The 16,662-nt window shown below is 34.1% G+C and overlaps 1 long non-coding RNA gene across 3 annotated transcripts in view; it reads right to left on the reverse strand.

The window, feature by feature from the left end:
* The window catches only part of LOC149798364 (uncharacterized), an 18,544-nt gene extending 5,219 nt beyond the window's left edge, over window positions 1-13,325 (reverse strand). For 2 of the 3 annotated variants that reach the window (XR_016421624.1, XR_016421622.1), the window contains exon 1: window positions 12,897-13,325. This is a non-coding gene — a long non-coding RNA (uncharacterized LOC149798364). Of the gene's footprint in view, window positions 1-2,994; window positions 3,065-12,896 lie in introns of those variants that run through there. The other variant, XR_016421623.1, reaches the window with a different exon arrangement.
* Window positions 13,326-16,662: the final 3,337 nt, after the last annotated feature.

Below are 16,662 nucleotides of genomic sequence, written 5' to 3' on the forward strand. Positions count from 1 at the left end.
AAACATATTCTACAACCATTGACAAGAATTAGCTATGTAACATGTTGTTTACAAATGATCATTACAACCTACAATCATGGTCAATAGTTAAACACACAATAAAGATATACATAACAGACAAATTCCTACTATTTTGCACATGGTTGAAGTTGCTAATTTATGGGCCGACATAATATTTCTGGCTTTGATATACCGTATTTCAGAGAGATAAGATATCTTGTTTCTTAAACAATTCATGAGAAATTCTGGCACGACACACATGGTCCAACTTAGAACGATAGAGGGCACAATAACATTAAACATGCGAACTTCTTTCCACTTATGGTAGAGATTCTGGGCCTTGTAGAGATGATGCCATTAGACGAATTCTCGATACTCATCACAACATTATGGCAATGCAAAGACCAAAACAAGTTTGTATACTCAAACGTAGCATAAAACATGGAGTACACAGCCATATAAAATATAAACAGAGATGGTGGGTGGGGTCAAGGCATACGTTTAGAAATGGAAACTGCAATTCACAAATCATAGGATTATAAGTGATGAATAAACACGAAACGACCAATGCTATTGTCTAGTACATCCAGTATGTGTGTGCGTGTATTTTTCCGTGTCTATACGTGTTTATTTAATATCAATATTTTATACAACCTGATATTTTTAAACATATGCACATGCAGAATTCGAAAGAATATGGCAACGGTGTTCTGCTAATGAACATGACGATTTTAGTGTTTGTTTTTAAATTTCTATGGCTTGGTGTTTTTTATTGTTGCATATAAATACTTAAACCTAGCTGAATGTATTAATTATTTTCCTTATTTATTTATTTTTTATTTTATTATTTATTTATTTATTTATTTATTTTTCATAATGTTCTTGAAGAATCCATATTAAATATAAATACACAAAACCTATATTTTCTTATCTCAACACAGCTCTGTATGTATTCCACCTATTTTCGTCATTAATATCCATTTGCAATCAATCTTTTCCAGCTTCTCACACTGCGTTTAACCATTTTTGAGGCATCTCCCGGTTTTATATCGGCTGCTATCAAGACTGCAGTGGCGGGAAATCTCGCCGATCCAGGTGATATCACGTTATCCCGGGGTGTCTCGTCGGGTGAGCCATCGCCGATGCGACTCTATCTGAGGTTGACATTTCATATGTTACCGATAATTGTCTACGTGAAGCAATACTCCTCAATTTTTTTTGTCAATCTTGACTATTTTGAAATTTTTGATATTAGGATAAGATAACAAAATAAATGAATCTTATATATTTATATCATAAATGTCAAAAGGGGCGTCGTTATATTGTAGCATTTTCTTTTTTAGTTCCTATGTTTGTGTTGAAAAATAAAATTATTAAAAAAACTTTCGGCTGAATGTTCCACTTCGCTATATGCACAGCCCCAATATTCATGAAGCTATATACCGGACAGGTGTGTGTGTGTGTGTGTGTGTGTGTGTGTAAACATATATATATATATATATATATATATATATATATATATATATATATATATATATATATATATATATATATATATATATATATATATATATATATAAGATTTTAAAAAAAGAACTTGTTGACGTGACTGTTACTAAATTTGAATTAAGGTCGGGAACCAGGTCAACCTTATGTGTTTACAGAAATGAACAGTGAAGGGGTCAAACTCTTTTCTGGAAAAAGTACATGTTCCTAGTAAACGGAACTACATTATTTTGTCATATAATGAAAGAACTTACACATAATTAAATCAGATATAAATTAAATCAAATTTAATAAGCGTTTCCCGCATAAAGAAAAGAAAGATTTATATGATAAATATTTCGTTTTACCAATTTTAAATGAGGTTTAAAAAATCATATAAATTACACAATGTATAAATGAAATAATACATTGTTCTACACGGGAAAGCACGTCTGCCATTAAATTATATTTTCCCTTGATGTGCCTGATATCAAGATTATATTCCTGTAACAACAAACTCCACCTTAAGTAGTCTTTGGTTTTTATTGTTCATCTTGCCGATGACAGTAAGGGGATGGTGGTCACTAGACACAATAATCGAAGAAGGAGCTGAACTAAGGTAAACTTCAAAATATTGGTATGCCAATATCAAAGTGAAAACTTCCTTCTCGATTGTTGAATAATTTCTTTGATGCTTATTTAATTTCTTAGACAAATAGCACACTGGGTGATCAATACCATTTTCATCTTCCTGAATCAAAACTGCTCCAACCCCAACATCACTTGCATCAACAGACAGTTTAAATGATTGAATGAAATTTGGAGCTGTAAGAACTGGTGCGATTTTAAGTATGGCTTTCAACTTGTCAAAAGCCTCCTGTCATTTTTCAGTCCGAAGGAACTTGTTTTTCTTACTCAATAAATTTGTCAGGGATTCACCAGTTATAGACAAATCGGAACAAAATTTTCGATAGTATCCGGCCATACCTAAAAATCTCATCAGTTTCTTTTTATTAACAGGCACGGGAAATTCAGAGATAGCCTTGGACTGAGCATCTATTGGTTGAACTTGTCCATGTCCGATAATAATACCTAGAAAAGTTATCCTAGCAAGGCAGAACACACTTTTAGATAAATTGTCAAATGTGCATCAGTGAATCTGTCAAAGAACTACCGAATTGTTGCTAAATGTTCTTCGCAGGTGTCGTTGTAGATGATAACATCATCGACGTAAGCATCACAGTTGTCTAGGCCAGAGGTAATCATATTCATGAGGCGTTGAAATGTACATCTGGAGTCACGAATACCGAAATTTCCTTTGCTCTTTCCGTTAGTGGAATTTGCCAAAATTCTTTCAGAAGTCAAATTTGGTAACATACTTGGCATTCCCGATCTTATCAATACAGTCATTTATTTTATGATAAGCAGTGAATTACCTTATTTATTTTCTAATTAAAATAATATTTGTATTTCACAGGAACTACTTTTTTTGGGTCAGAACATACTTACCTCCCTTAAATTTTCTGTCAGACGAACTACTTTTTCCTTATGTACATGTCATTCTCATCTCTGTGGTGTCTGCAACCAAAATTAAACTGTAGTTTGTTATTCTGGAAATATCAGTTAATTTTTATCAATCTGATGTGGAACTAATTTTGTGCGCAGGTACACATAGCACGACAGAACATGTACGGTAAACAGCTTAAATTGCCTAAGAAATCTGCTAATTCACTGTGTCACAAACTTTAGGAAGCCAACGTATGTGAGCATAAAATAAAAAGAATATTTGCTTGAAACGAGTGAATAACGGATATATTTCATCTCGTGGGTGAAAAACTCTAGTATTTTCACTCGTGGCTTTGCCACTCATGAAAATACTGAGTTCTTCACCCACTCGATGAAATATATCCTTTATTCACTCGTTTCAGGCAAATATCCTCTATCGATTCTTGGTGATGGGAATGAATCTTTTTTTTTGTCATACCTTCCTACAATCAGTACACATACAGAAAGTTTTATCTGGTTTTGGAACAAGTACGCACGTGAACTCAAGTCACTTTTACTTGGCTCTTTAAAATCATTTTCCAGCAAATATTGAATTTCTTTTTTCAAGTATTCCTGTTTGAGAGGGTTCATCCTGTACAGGTGTTGTTTCACAGTTTCGAATTAATAATTTGAACGTCATGGAAAATTGTGTTCGTTCTTGTAGGAACATCTGAAAATAAGTGCTCATATTCAAATAATAACTGTTTAAGTTCATTCCTTTCTTGCTCTTGCAATGTGAAATTTTATTGTCCAGATCTTTCATAATTTTTGAATTCCAATGATTTGTCACTCCAATATCAGTAGAATCCGATAATATTCCTTCACTTCAATATTCACTGAATGGGACATGTACAACTAATTTAATTGCATATTTAACCTGGCTATCTCTTTCAATACACTCTTTCAGCATGTTTATGTTGTTTTTGTTTACGCCTCCCATGAGTATTTATGATTTAATTTAAATCACTTATTTTCCTGTTAACTGTGTAGGGACTATAATACTTGGTCTGAAGAGGATTTTGTGGTATGGGCAAAAGAGCCAGGACTCTATCACCAGGCCGAAAGCTCCTTTCCTTCGAGATTTTATCATATCTTAACTTCATTTTGGTTTGAGTAGAGTGCAGATTTTCTCTTGCGACCTCGCAAGACTTTGACTTATACTTAAAATTGGAAACATAATCAAGAAGATTAATTTCAGAATCTTCATTAGAAAGAAGTTTCTTTTCCAATAACGTCAACGGTTCACGTACAGTGTATCCAAAAACCAGTTCAAAGGGACTGAATCCTAAAGATTCTTGAACTGATTCCCTAACAACAGCAAACAATAGTAAATGAATGCCTTTCATCCCAATCATTACCCGTATCAAAACAATATGATCGAATCATATTTTTTAAAGTCCGATGGAATCTTTCTAATGCCCCTTGGCTCTCAGGGTGATAGGCAGAATATCTGAATTGCTTGATGCCCAATTTATACATTAAGTTGATGAAAAATTCCAGACATGAAATTGTAGCCTTGATCTGACTTGACATATTTAGGAAGGCCAAGCTGAGTATTAAAAAAACTTTATCAAAGCTTTTACTATTATTTTAGATTTTAAATTCCCTAAGGGAATTGCCTCAGGAAACCTTGTTGAAGCACACATAATGGCCAATAGGTATTGGTTACCTGGCTTGGTCATAGGTAAGGGACCAACACAATCTACCATAATCCTACTAAATGGTTTGTCAAAAGCAGGAATAGGTTGTAAATGAGTCTTAGGTATTTTCTGAATGGGTTTTCCTACCATTTGACAGGTATGACAAGATCTACAGTATTTACCAACATCACTTTTGATTTTTGGCCAGTAGAAGTGAGTCGAGATCTTGTAATCAGTTTTATTAATCCCTAAATGACCAGCTAATGGGATTTCATTGGCCAGACTAAGTATTTCCTGTCTGTAAGGTTTTGGAACTACAATTTGATAGTTCACTGACCACTCATCACCATTGCCTCATAAGAATTCAATTTTTAATGAAATAACAGACAGGAACTTCAGTATCTTCAGTTTCACTAATGGCCCTTTGAAACAAACAGGAGATCTCATGATCTTTTTCCTATTCGACGACAAGTGATTGTCGTTGTTACCCTGATTAGAATAAAGAGAATGACTCGTTAAAAGAGGATCACTATGATCCTTCTGATTGATCCAAACAAGGAGCGAAAGTGACCTCATGAAAAGCCCGACCAATACATGTGTCAGCTAAAGGAATAATTTCCTTATCAACAACATTCTCAAGAGCTTTCTTTGCCATAGCCCTGGTAACTGCACAAGCTGGAAATAAATCAGGGAATTCTTTTTCAATTGGATCAACTTTCTGATCCAAGCAAGACTTGTTAGTTACAAGTGGATTAATCACAACCTTGTCTCCAGCTAGGTCGTTGCCAATTAATAAATGAATGCCCTCAACGGGTAAAATAACACTGTGCCGACTGTCACGGGTTCTGGGACTAAGTCTGATGAAAATTAACATGATGGAGTAACATTAACAAAGCCGCACTCTACTCCCTGAATAAGAACACTCTCTTTAGAAGAAGACTTTCAGAAAAAGGCAAAATACCTGACAATAAAAGAATCTGAGAAGCTCTAGTGTCCCTTAAAATTTTAATAGGGGTAGGATTGGGGTTTGTTAGACCAAACAAATGTATTGCTTTCAACACATGACAGTGACCTTGATCTCTTAGAAATCAGAGCATTTGGAATAGGTCTGTCTTGATACTGATGTGTATTTTTCAATTTGTAGCAATCAGAAATAACGTGTCCTTTTTTCTAGCAGTAGGTACACGTAGAAGCTTGAATTTTAGAAGTTGTGTCAGTTTGAGTTTTATAAGGGCTTGCATTAGGCTGAAATACTTTTATGCCAGAAGACTGTTGAGTAGATGTCTTATTTACAAAAGAAACTGATGAGTTAAAGAATACTCATCAGCAGCTCGAGCAGCATTTTCCAAAGTTTCAATCTGATGCTCGTCAAGATAAGACTTAATGTCACTATGGGTACATTTATTGAAATCTTCAAGTAATACAAGTTGTTTCAGACTTTCATAACCTCGTTCAACTTTCCTGGCTAAGCACTACCTATCAAATAACTGCTTTTTTTCTCTAGCAAATTCGACATGAGTTTGTCCAGATTCTTTTCTATAGTTTCTGAATTTTTGCCGATAAGCTTCAGGGTCTAACTCATAACCCCTTAAGATGCTTTCCATAACCGTATCATAGTCACCACTTTGGTGAACTGACAGTGAATTGTAAATATCAATAGCCTTACCAGTGAGTAGATATTGAGTCCAACGCTCCCTGGGCCATTTCAAATTTTCAGCAACTTTTTCAAAGCTAGTAAAATATTTGTCTACTTCTTTTTCTCTGAAAGAGAGCACGAATCTAATATTCTTTGCAAGATCAAAACTGAAATTTGGATTTGAAGTGTGAATGTGCTTTTCACTTGCCAGTTCCATTTCCTTCATTCTACATTGCTTCTCTTTCTCCAACTGAAATGCGTTTGCTCTTTCTGTAACTGTACTTGTTCTTTTTGTAACTACATTTGTCTTTCTTTCTCTCTTTCTTCCTTATCTAGCTGCATTTGCATCTGTTTTTCTTTCTCTCTTTCCTGTCTCTCTCCTCTTTCTCAAATAGTAACTGCGTGTGTTTTTCCTGTAACTGCATTTGAATCTGATTTTTCTTCTTTATCTTTCTGAAAATCCAGCCTCCTCAACTCCAATGCCATCTTGTATTTTAATTATAATTCCTTTACTTTTATGTCAGAGTCTGACACAGACTTACTGATCGAAACCAAAGCACTTTTATCCAAAACGTCTTTTTCTACCAAATACTGAACCAAAATATTTCTTATTTCCTGTTTCGTTAAGGAAGCCTTTACCTCAGAAAGATCGTATTTTCTGACAAGTTGAATCAATTCATCTATTTTGAACAGATCTAATTGTTCCTGTGTAGGATTTGAAAGAAAGATTTCTACTTTTGATGACATTTTAGAAAAAGCTTGCCGATTTCACTAAAGATTTCAAAAACATGGGGAATTCAAATTTCAGAAGTTTTCTGAAATTCAAAATCGGGAACGAGCTACCAAATTCGCATGTTACTTGTTTAGGCTCAAATAAACAGTTACATAAGAAAGAGTGAAAACAAGAAGCTTTGAAAAATATAACAAATAATTTATTTCCCTGGAACAAATACTGTCAAAATTAAAAAATAAGAACTTACGGTTTTAAGAATCAAATCCAAAATTAATCCAAGAATAATCCACGAATAAAATTTTAGAAGTCCTAATAATAAAATGTTCTAATGAATTCAAGTTCGAGTTCCGACGAAGAATCCAAGATGGAAGGCGATGAAGTATGATGTATCCTGTTCAATGTTGTTTACAGTTCCTTGTAGAAACTCAAAAAATATTCCGGTGTTTGAAATCCAAATAAGATATTTAAGAAATGTCTTTGTTCAATCATTCTGTATGAGCACAAAAAAATTATTTCTATAGAAATGAATTAATCTTTTAGAATCCAAATAATCTGAAGAAAAATTAACATTTAACTCGAAAACTGACTACAACAGAAGGAAACGACTTAACATCAAGCAATTTTAAGCCCAGACTCACTAAGCATCACTTATTAATACTAATGCGCAATTTCGGAAATGCCCACATTGCGAAATAGAGGATCGCGTGATCATGTTTACACATAAAAATAACGTAGCCCCAGTATGACCTTGATACAAATCAAACATTTTACTCCGAGAAAAAAAGTTGTTTACTTCACTGAAACTATTTACAAGCCTAGGGTCACGTATTCAATACAGCCTCGATCTCACTCTTATTACTCCCACAATAGAAATAAATTTAAAAAAAGAACTTGCTGACGTGACTTTTACTAAATTTGAATTAAGGTCGGGAACCACCAGGTCAGCCTTATGTGTTTACAGAAATGAACAGTCAAGGTCAAACTATTCTCTGGAAAAAGCACGAGTTCGTAGTAAAAAGAGCTACATTATTTTGACACTTAATGAAATTAAAATAATAGAAAGATTTTAAAACTTGCAAACAATTATATATATATATATATATATATATATATATATATATATATATATATATATATATATATATATATATATATATATATATATATATATATATGTGTGTGTGTGTGTGTGTGTGTTTTATATATATATATATATATATATATATATATATATATATATATATATATATATATATATATATATATATATATATATATATATATATATATATATATATGTGTGTGTGTGTGTGTATGTGTGTGTGTGTGTGTGTGTGTATTTAGAGAGACAGAGATAATGATAAATATACACCAGACAGAACTGAAAGTGCTATCCCTGGATTCCTAAAGAAGGATGGTTGATAATGGCAGGCAGAACTAATATTTTAATACAAATGAATAATAATAATATCATACAGGTTGCTCTACGGAGATTCGAACCCATGTCCGCGGGTAAACGGCCCATATTCTATGACGACTACAAATGATGTTACTCAATCGGTTGTATATGCGCTCGTGTGTAGCTGACACACTCGCATGACGACCTATTAATTAATTCTCATGTATCTACAGTCATTCCGGATTCCTATGAAAGAAATCAAGGTATATAGAATTGATTAGAGAGAATTATAAACATACACCAGACAGATGTGTATATATTACAACTCATATGTAACGTACTTTGTATTTTGAACAAAGTCACACAGTACAAATACGTGTCATGCGAGATACACGGTGGGACAAAATAAAAGAGGAACACAAATTTCAGTTTGACAAAGTTTAATATCTGCTCTACACGCAAAACGGTAGGTCTATTTATAAATCCGAATTTTAAGAGAAACGTGATTATAAGATAAAAGAGAATACTCGTCACTGAAACGCGTATCAATATAAGTTTAAATAGAATATTCGTATTTATCTTCAGTTGATAAGCGTATAAATGAAGGTTTTAATATGTAAATAGACGTACCTGAAAAATCAATATAACAACAATAATGAGTGAAATTCAAACCTTGGCAAGTGGCAAAGATTTGCATCTTATATTTATTTTTTAAAACAAGACATCGAAGAGTAATGGCAATCAAAATAACACATATCGGAGTCTTCTGGATGGTTGATTGAACAAAATTTTCAATAGTTCTTAGGGCTGCACATAATCCAAACATAAATCTCAAAGACTAAGTATCCGTTTTCGTCTCTCTGCAGAATGCTCCGCAGCATTTTAATCAGCAAATATATCTGTACCTATCGTTAAACCATGAAGTTACTGCAATAAAGGATTGACATTTATTCGACCGCTTGATAATAATATCTTCTTCTATTGTCTCTGTGGGAGAAACTGTAATTAAATTAAGAACATGCTTCCGGGTTGAATATCATGTCGCCAGATGGCAGAACATAAGCATCCGATCGGGACGAGATCGAGACCAAAGCCGGGACGGACTTTTTGCATCCAAGGTCCCAGATGTCAGTTTGGTTTCATGACTGTGGAAGACTGTTAATTCTATCTTGAATGTTTTATCCGATGATTAGATGATTCCGTTGGAATAATAATAATTATATGGGTGAATGTTCTTCTGATTTTTTTTATATGATACTGTCAGTTGTTTCATCTGTCATCTTTATGTTACAACCCTCTATCACACATAATATCCGCTTGCTAGTTTTGTGTTTGATAAATTGGTATAACATCATTTTAACATAGGAAATATTACATATTTTCCCAAGTATAAAATAAATCTTCAAAATAGAAACTTGGCATATGAATTCAGGCATAGATTACCCCTGAAACACATGCAACACACATGTGGATCCGTGTGTGTGTGTGTGTGTGTGTATACAGGTCCAAATACCATACTTAAGGGCATATATATATATATATATATATATATATATATATATATATATATATATATATATATATATATATATATATATATATATACACACATATATATATGGTGCATTATACCTTAAGTATGGTATTTAGACCTGTATTTCCACGTTTTTGCCTATTTATTTTTTCTTCTTCTCTGCTCTCTCTCTCTCTCTCTACCGTCCCCCCCTCCCTTTCAAAACAGTCGATCATATTGTATACAGAAATAGAATAAATGAGAATACCTAAAAATGAGCTCCAAACAACGAAATGCAGACTTCAGCTATTAGCTATTTATAATTCATTTTCCAATGAAATTATCAGTAACTTGACTTGTATAACCTGCTTCTTTTGGATATTTTATCTACCGTACAATATCATACCGTTTACGCTAAACTACAAACAGTACACATTTTTAAGAAAACTATTGATTACGTAAAGTAGCAATTTTAATTCATAATCAGGTCAGAAAACGATGGAGAAATCAGAGATTGATTAGTGTAGATTAAAAAACCGAAATTAAGTAACAATCGAAATTTGGGTGCAGCGTCTGTTACTGAATAAAGCGCAAGCTTGAGAACGAACAAATAAAATTCAACTGTGAAAGCAGAAAAAAAAAATCAAAAAGTAAACTCACGAAAATTAAAATCAATTGTGTAATGACGTTACGCTCCAATATACGTTAACCTTTCTGTTATGTTACTATTGTATCCCCATCCCGGCAATGTTGATTGTATCAGTACGTGCAAAATATATCTTAATGAAAGCAAAGCTCTCTTTATGTTTGTACGAAAACACTCATTTAACAAAATACTCAAACTGATGCATTATATTTACAATTAAAATTTACAGAAGTCGCAGTTCTAAAATTATTTCCTTTTATTGGTGTAGTAATGCCGCTGTAGTTGGTATTGACACAGAATGGAGAAAAATACATGCGAATCGAAGATTTTTGCTGTACAAAATATATAACGGAAAGAAAATCTAAGTTTTTGGAGCAGATGTAAGGAAATATTTCACCCATGAATTGGAAACATTTTTGTATGTTGTGTTTTGTTACATGTGGTTTAAACTTCATTGTGAAATAGTTCCCTATATCTACTAAAAACATTGATATTATATATATATATATATATATATATATATATATATATATATATATATATATATATATATATATATATATAGATAGATAGATAGATATAGATATATATTGGAAGCATGTTATCAATCAAGTTAATATATTTTAAATCGTGATATTAAAAAAACATTTGTAAGATCAAAAATATAAATTTTGTTGACTATTTTTGAAGATATTTTATTTTCTGTATAGTTATATAAATTTTTTTAAAAATAACCCTTCGTTTTATAACTTGTAATTTATATCCTTTTTTAAAAAACAAACTCTTTTTACGCAGTGCTATGTAAAAGAAAAAATTGAAACTGCTAGGAAATAACTGTCTTACCTATACCCCCTCCCCCAAAAAAACGATTTCTAAATGGGAAGGTACAAAAATTCCCATACTTAAAAAAGTATTTTCTTAACAATTAAATTTTAATAGTTTCTAAAACTTCAAACAAAAGAAAACTGAAGGACAGTTAATCAGTACATGATACTAACAGAATTACAAGATAAGATACTTTTTAGTTTTTTTAAGAGTATTTTTATTGTACTCTTTTGCCAGTGATAAAAAGCCAAAAGACAAGATAAAATGCACCATTCAGGCAAAATAAATTTAAATATAACAAAAACTGACTTCCGTTTAAACACACTGATTTTAATTTTATGTAAATGTGAGCAAATAATCCAATCATTATCGTCGATTGTATTTTTCTTTTCAGTTGATAATTTTTTTAAGCGATTGTGTCGGATATGTACAATTAAAACTATTTGATTAGGAATTAGCAATACACCTAACGTTTCACAATCACACTAAAGCAAGTATTGTGTATTTTTTCCACTCGTCAAACTTGATGAACGAAAACGACTTTATTTGTAATTAACACTTTCTATGAGTGTGAACTCTAATTATGACTTTTATTGAGAACAAAGACCTACTTTTGAACTATTTCACTAAAAGCAATGGCTCACTGTGACCTTTATATTCCACAACATTGAAAAATCTTGAATTTCTTGCCACGGATGATAATCGTACACTGATACTGACAATGATTAACGTCATTACACGTTCCATATTTGTGGGTGACAATGTATGGTTATGATAGGCTTAACCTATTTTCGTATTGGGTAATGTAAAGTGATTTACAATGAAAACTTTTTTTGAGGCAAATGTAGTATGCGGTTTTCGATATTAGCAAAAATTACACAGCAGTTTAATTTTGCAGATCAGAAGCTATTCTATCAAATTTCATAGACCTGAACATTTGCAGCAATTTAATTTTGTAGACATAATCTTCACTCAAACTTGGCGGAAATAAGTTGCTCGCGAAATATAGATTTACAATAATCTGTAAATATAAAGAACACAGTTGAAAAGATTTTAAAACATTCGTGTCACATATCAGGTGCTTTACATCGATACAAGAAAAGATAGGTATTTGCCCGTGTTTTTTTTTTTCTGTAATAATCTGGGTTTGGATATGGTTATCAACATATTTCAATTATCATTCAGGGGTCGATGATAGGAGAGCATAGGTTGTTTTTTCTGTTGCCTTTTAACTTCTGGCCCGTGGGATAAATGTTGAGAAATAATAGCTTATGCCTGTATAAATCGACCCCAATGTAATCATCAGATCCGTCAAATAGCGTGTACTTTTACACCTCCTGGCTTTGTGATACATTAGTCAGGCTGAATCCTGTAAAACGAGATGCCAGTAGCAAGGTGCATTTCCCTTGAAAATGCAAATTGCGACTTTTCAAAGATGTAAATTTATACTTTAGTGTTGCTGAATTCCTCTTACCGCTCGAATATGTCATACTGGCTCCATCTTGTTTAATGCAATTTTTGTCATGTGTCTATGTAGATTTGTCACACCACCGACCACTTCCACGTTCAAGTAATAATTAACATCCTTGTGAAAAATTAAAATAGTCCACTCATTTTCAATTTAACACAATACACACCAAACAACTGAATTTAGTTATCTGTCGAATTTCTCTCCATTTGGCCATAGTTATCACTGAAAAGGAATAATATTTTTCACTCCTAGACCCGTTTAATTACCCAGTCTTCTTGTTGCAATATACGGCTCCTAAATGATAAAGATTTCAAAAATACTTGGTCCAAAATGCAGATCTCGTTTGATATCAGTCAATTTTGTTGTATACTGATTAGCGTGTGGATATTCCAGTCGATTCTATGTTAACCGTACGAAAGTATGCGGTTGAGACAAGCCAGATTTACGTGTGTTCAGACTGGTACTGTTGGTTTTGTTTTTACTATAAGTTTGTACTGGTAATGAATGGAGGATACAACATTTCGGCACATTCCACGTAAGAGTAAACCAGGTTTACTTGGACTGTATTTTACTCAGTGGATGTACAGCTGAAAATGAACAATAAAGATTAGTTTTTCTTTTGATGTTAGACCCATTGTTGCAGCTGAACACAGGTGATTCTGATCTACACACCACCATGTAGAATACAGATGTCAGATAATCGAAACATCTGGAAAAATAAGGTGATGTTTTTATGTTTGGTTGTAATGTTTTATTGTGCCTACTTATGTGTATTGCCGTTAAATGAGAGCTTAGCTTGTAGCGCGATACGAAGAACTGTTCACATAATTTTTTTAAAACTTTGGTATAGTATTTTCATCACAAGAAAACCAAAAACAAAACATGAACGGTTTATTTGTGCAAGTCATTGGTCTGCTACCTCTTCCCTTCCAGGCAATGTGCATTATCGGTATAGTGTTGTCTTGGTGTTCGTTCAGACTGGTGGTGGGGGAGTCGTTTCCTGCAAGTGTAAAAAGGAACAGGCTTCCAATTCATCTCCCAGTTCTCAATCAATTTATATTCGTCAATGTAACATTTTATGCTTGCGTCATTCTGTCCCTCGATTATATCAACTCATACAGGAACTGTTAACCCCAGACGCGTCATCGCAGTTCGGCACGACAAAATTAGGTAGTGTCGGTGGAAATAACGTGCCACGCCTTTCGCGGATAAGGCCTTCAAATATGGATCTCTTCGTGGGAACATATATGGAGCCCGTGCACAGGGTTTCGTACTTACAACCTATCTGGAGATACATCTTTTTATCTCTAATGAACGTTGTTGTTGTTGTTCTAGGGTTTAACGCCATTTTTCAGCACAGGATAGGCTATACATGGCGGCCAGTATAACTGGTGGAGGAAGAACCCTGGAAAACCCAGGGAAGAACCACCGACCCACGAGAAGCTACTGGCAGGCTTTCCCACGTACCCACGCTAGCCGAGCCTTGGACTCGAACCCACGCAGACAGAGGTGAGATGGCAGTGATCCGGAACGGTGAGCGCTTTTGACCACTCGGCCACTCGGGGCCCCTCTAATGAACGTAATCAATGGCTAATTCTGCATCACGTTACTACCTATAAATATCATGGCTACCATTGTCGTCATCGCCTTTTGACAAAGCCCAAACAGTGACGTCACTAGGGTTGGTGTCACCCAGCGCGGTAACTCATGACGTGACCCCCATGGACCTCCTTCCTGCACAAAAATTCAAAAAATCTCTAGACAGTCATGTGCGGTAACTCATGGTGTCATCCCTATGGACCTCCTTCCTGCACAAAAATTCTAAACTAGTATAGACAGTCATGTGCGGTAACTCATGGTGTCACCCCATGGACCTCCTTCCTGCAAATTTTCAAAAAACATTTATAGACAATTTGGTGTCACCCCCTCTGATGGTGTCACCAGGTACGGTCCGCCCCCCCCCCACCTACCTGCACCCCCTACTGACGCCACTGAGCCCAAACGAACTAATATTCACATTTAGGTTCCAGGATGCTGAAAGAGAAACCATCTTCATTGTTGGGATCCTCATGTATCACCTTAGGATTCTTTTTTTACTATTGCCCACGACGCAAGAACGTACTGGCAGTGAAAAGGAGTTTAGTTATCCACTCCTCGCTGAGTCAGCTTTCCATGTTTAAAATTCTTTTTGCCCTTCTCGAGTTTCATAGATAAAACTTTCCGATTACGATATTTGTCGACATTTACATGACAACTGATTTGTTGAATTAAAAAATGCTGACCTAATTCACTCTAGACCATGGGGACCCGAATGACCTGTATGTATGTATGTATGTATGTATGTATGCATGCATGCATGCATGCATGCATGCATGTATGTATGTATGTATGTATGTATGTATGTATGTATGTATGTATCTATGTATGTATGTATTTGTATATAACTCTGTATGTGTGTGCGTGTGTGTGTGTGTGTGTGTGTGTGTGTGCGTGCGAATGTGTATGCATGCATGTACGGCTTCTGCCTTACAAATATTGTTTACTTTATCTTTTTCCTCGGCGGACTTCAGGTTTCTGGTATGTCATTTCTCACTAAAAGTCTGAGAGGGAATGTCTTCGTCTTAATTTAAGACTCCAAACTAAACCCGTTTTAGGTATTGAAACTTAACAGAGATTACTTGAACATAAGTAAATGTATACGAACAACAAAGATATGTATGAAACATTGATTCACATATAAGCAAAGAAAGCAGTCAATCAACCAACCAATCAAGACGGCAAACATCAGATAAAACCGCTCTGGTGGTCTAAGTTGTTAGAACGTCCGCTTCGGATGTGGAAGGTTGCGGGTTCGAACTCTGACTGAGTCATACTTAAGACTTTTAAAATAGTACTAGGAGCTGCCTCGCTTGGCGCTCAGCATCAAGAGGTTAACATTAGGACTGGTGTCAGGATAATGTAACTGGGTGGGACATCATGCTACATGTCTGCTGCATGATGCCTCAGTGATAGACATCACTATAAACTGCCACTGTGGAAATTGTAGCGATATGACTAAAATGGTTATTGTTGTTGTAGTTGTTGTAGGGCTTAACGCCATTTTTCAGCACACGATAGGCTATACATGGCGGCCAGTATTAAATGGTTAAAGCAACGTTAAAAATCCAAAACACACATACACACACTCAAATAAAACCCTCAATGAACCCACCAACCAAGCCATATAACATATAAGCCTAAATGAACCAAGCAACAATGCCAGCATTGAAAGACTAAATGTACAATAGTACAATATGATGCTTATTGTAACTGAGTAGCACTTTTATTTTAAACGAAAATATGACCTACTTAATTTGTTTTGAGACTTCTATGCTATCGTGAATGATTTGACTTTCCTTGTTTCCATGTCCTGTTGTCTATTATACTGAGTGCAATCTCTCTAAAGACTCTGGTTATTTTAATAATATTTTTCTTGTTGCTATTTCTGAATTCACGGGCGGAAATAAGATTTTTATATTGGTTTTATTTTGTTGTGAGAGAGCAACCGCCAGAATGTGTTAATACACTAATAATTCTTTATATATTTCCTTAATTTTACTTCAGTTATAAATTCAGAATCACCAAGACTATTTCATTCATGTTAGGGACTAACACGAACCCAACATGTAAATAAGTTAACAAAAACATTATGCCGCATTTTCTAAAAATTTGCGTTTGAATCAACTGAATGAGATTTTTAGTGCAAGCGACCGTTCCGGAACCGGTCCAA

Source organism: Sinohyriopsis cumingii, chromosome 6, assembly GCF_028554795.1.
Source record: "Sinohyriopsis cumingii isolate HCF-2022 chromosome 6, ASM2855479v2, whole genome shotgun sequence".
NCBI classification, from domain to species: domain Eukaryota; kingdom Metazoa; phylum Mollusca; class Bivalvia; order Unionida; family Unionidae; genus Sinohyriopsis; species Sinohyriopsis cumingii.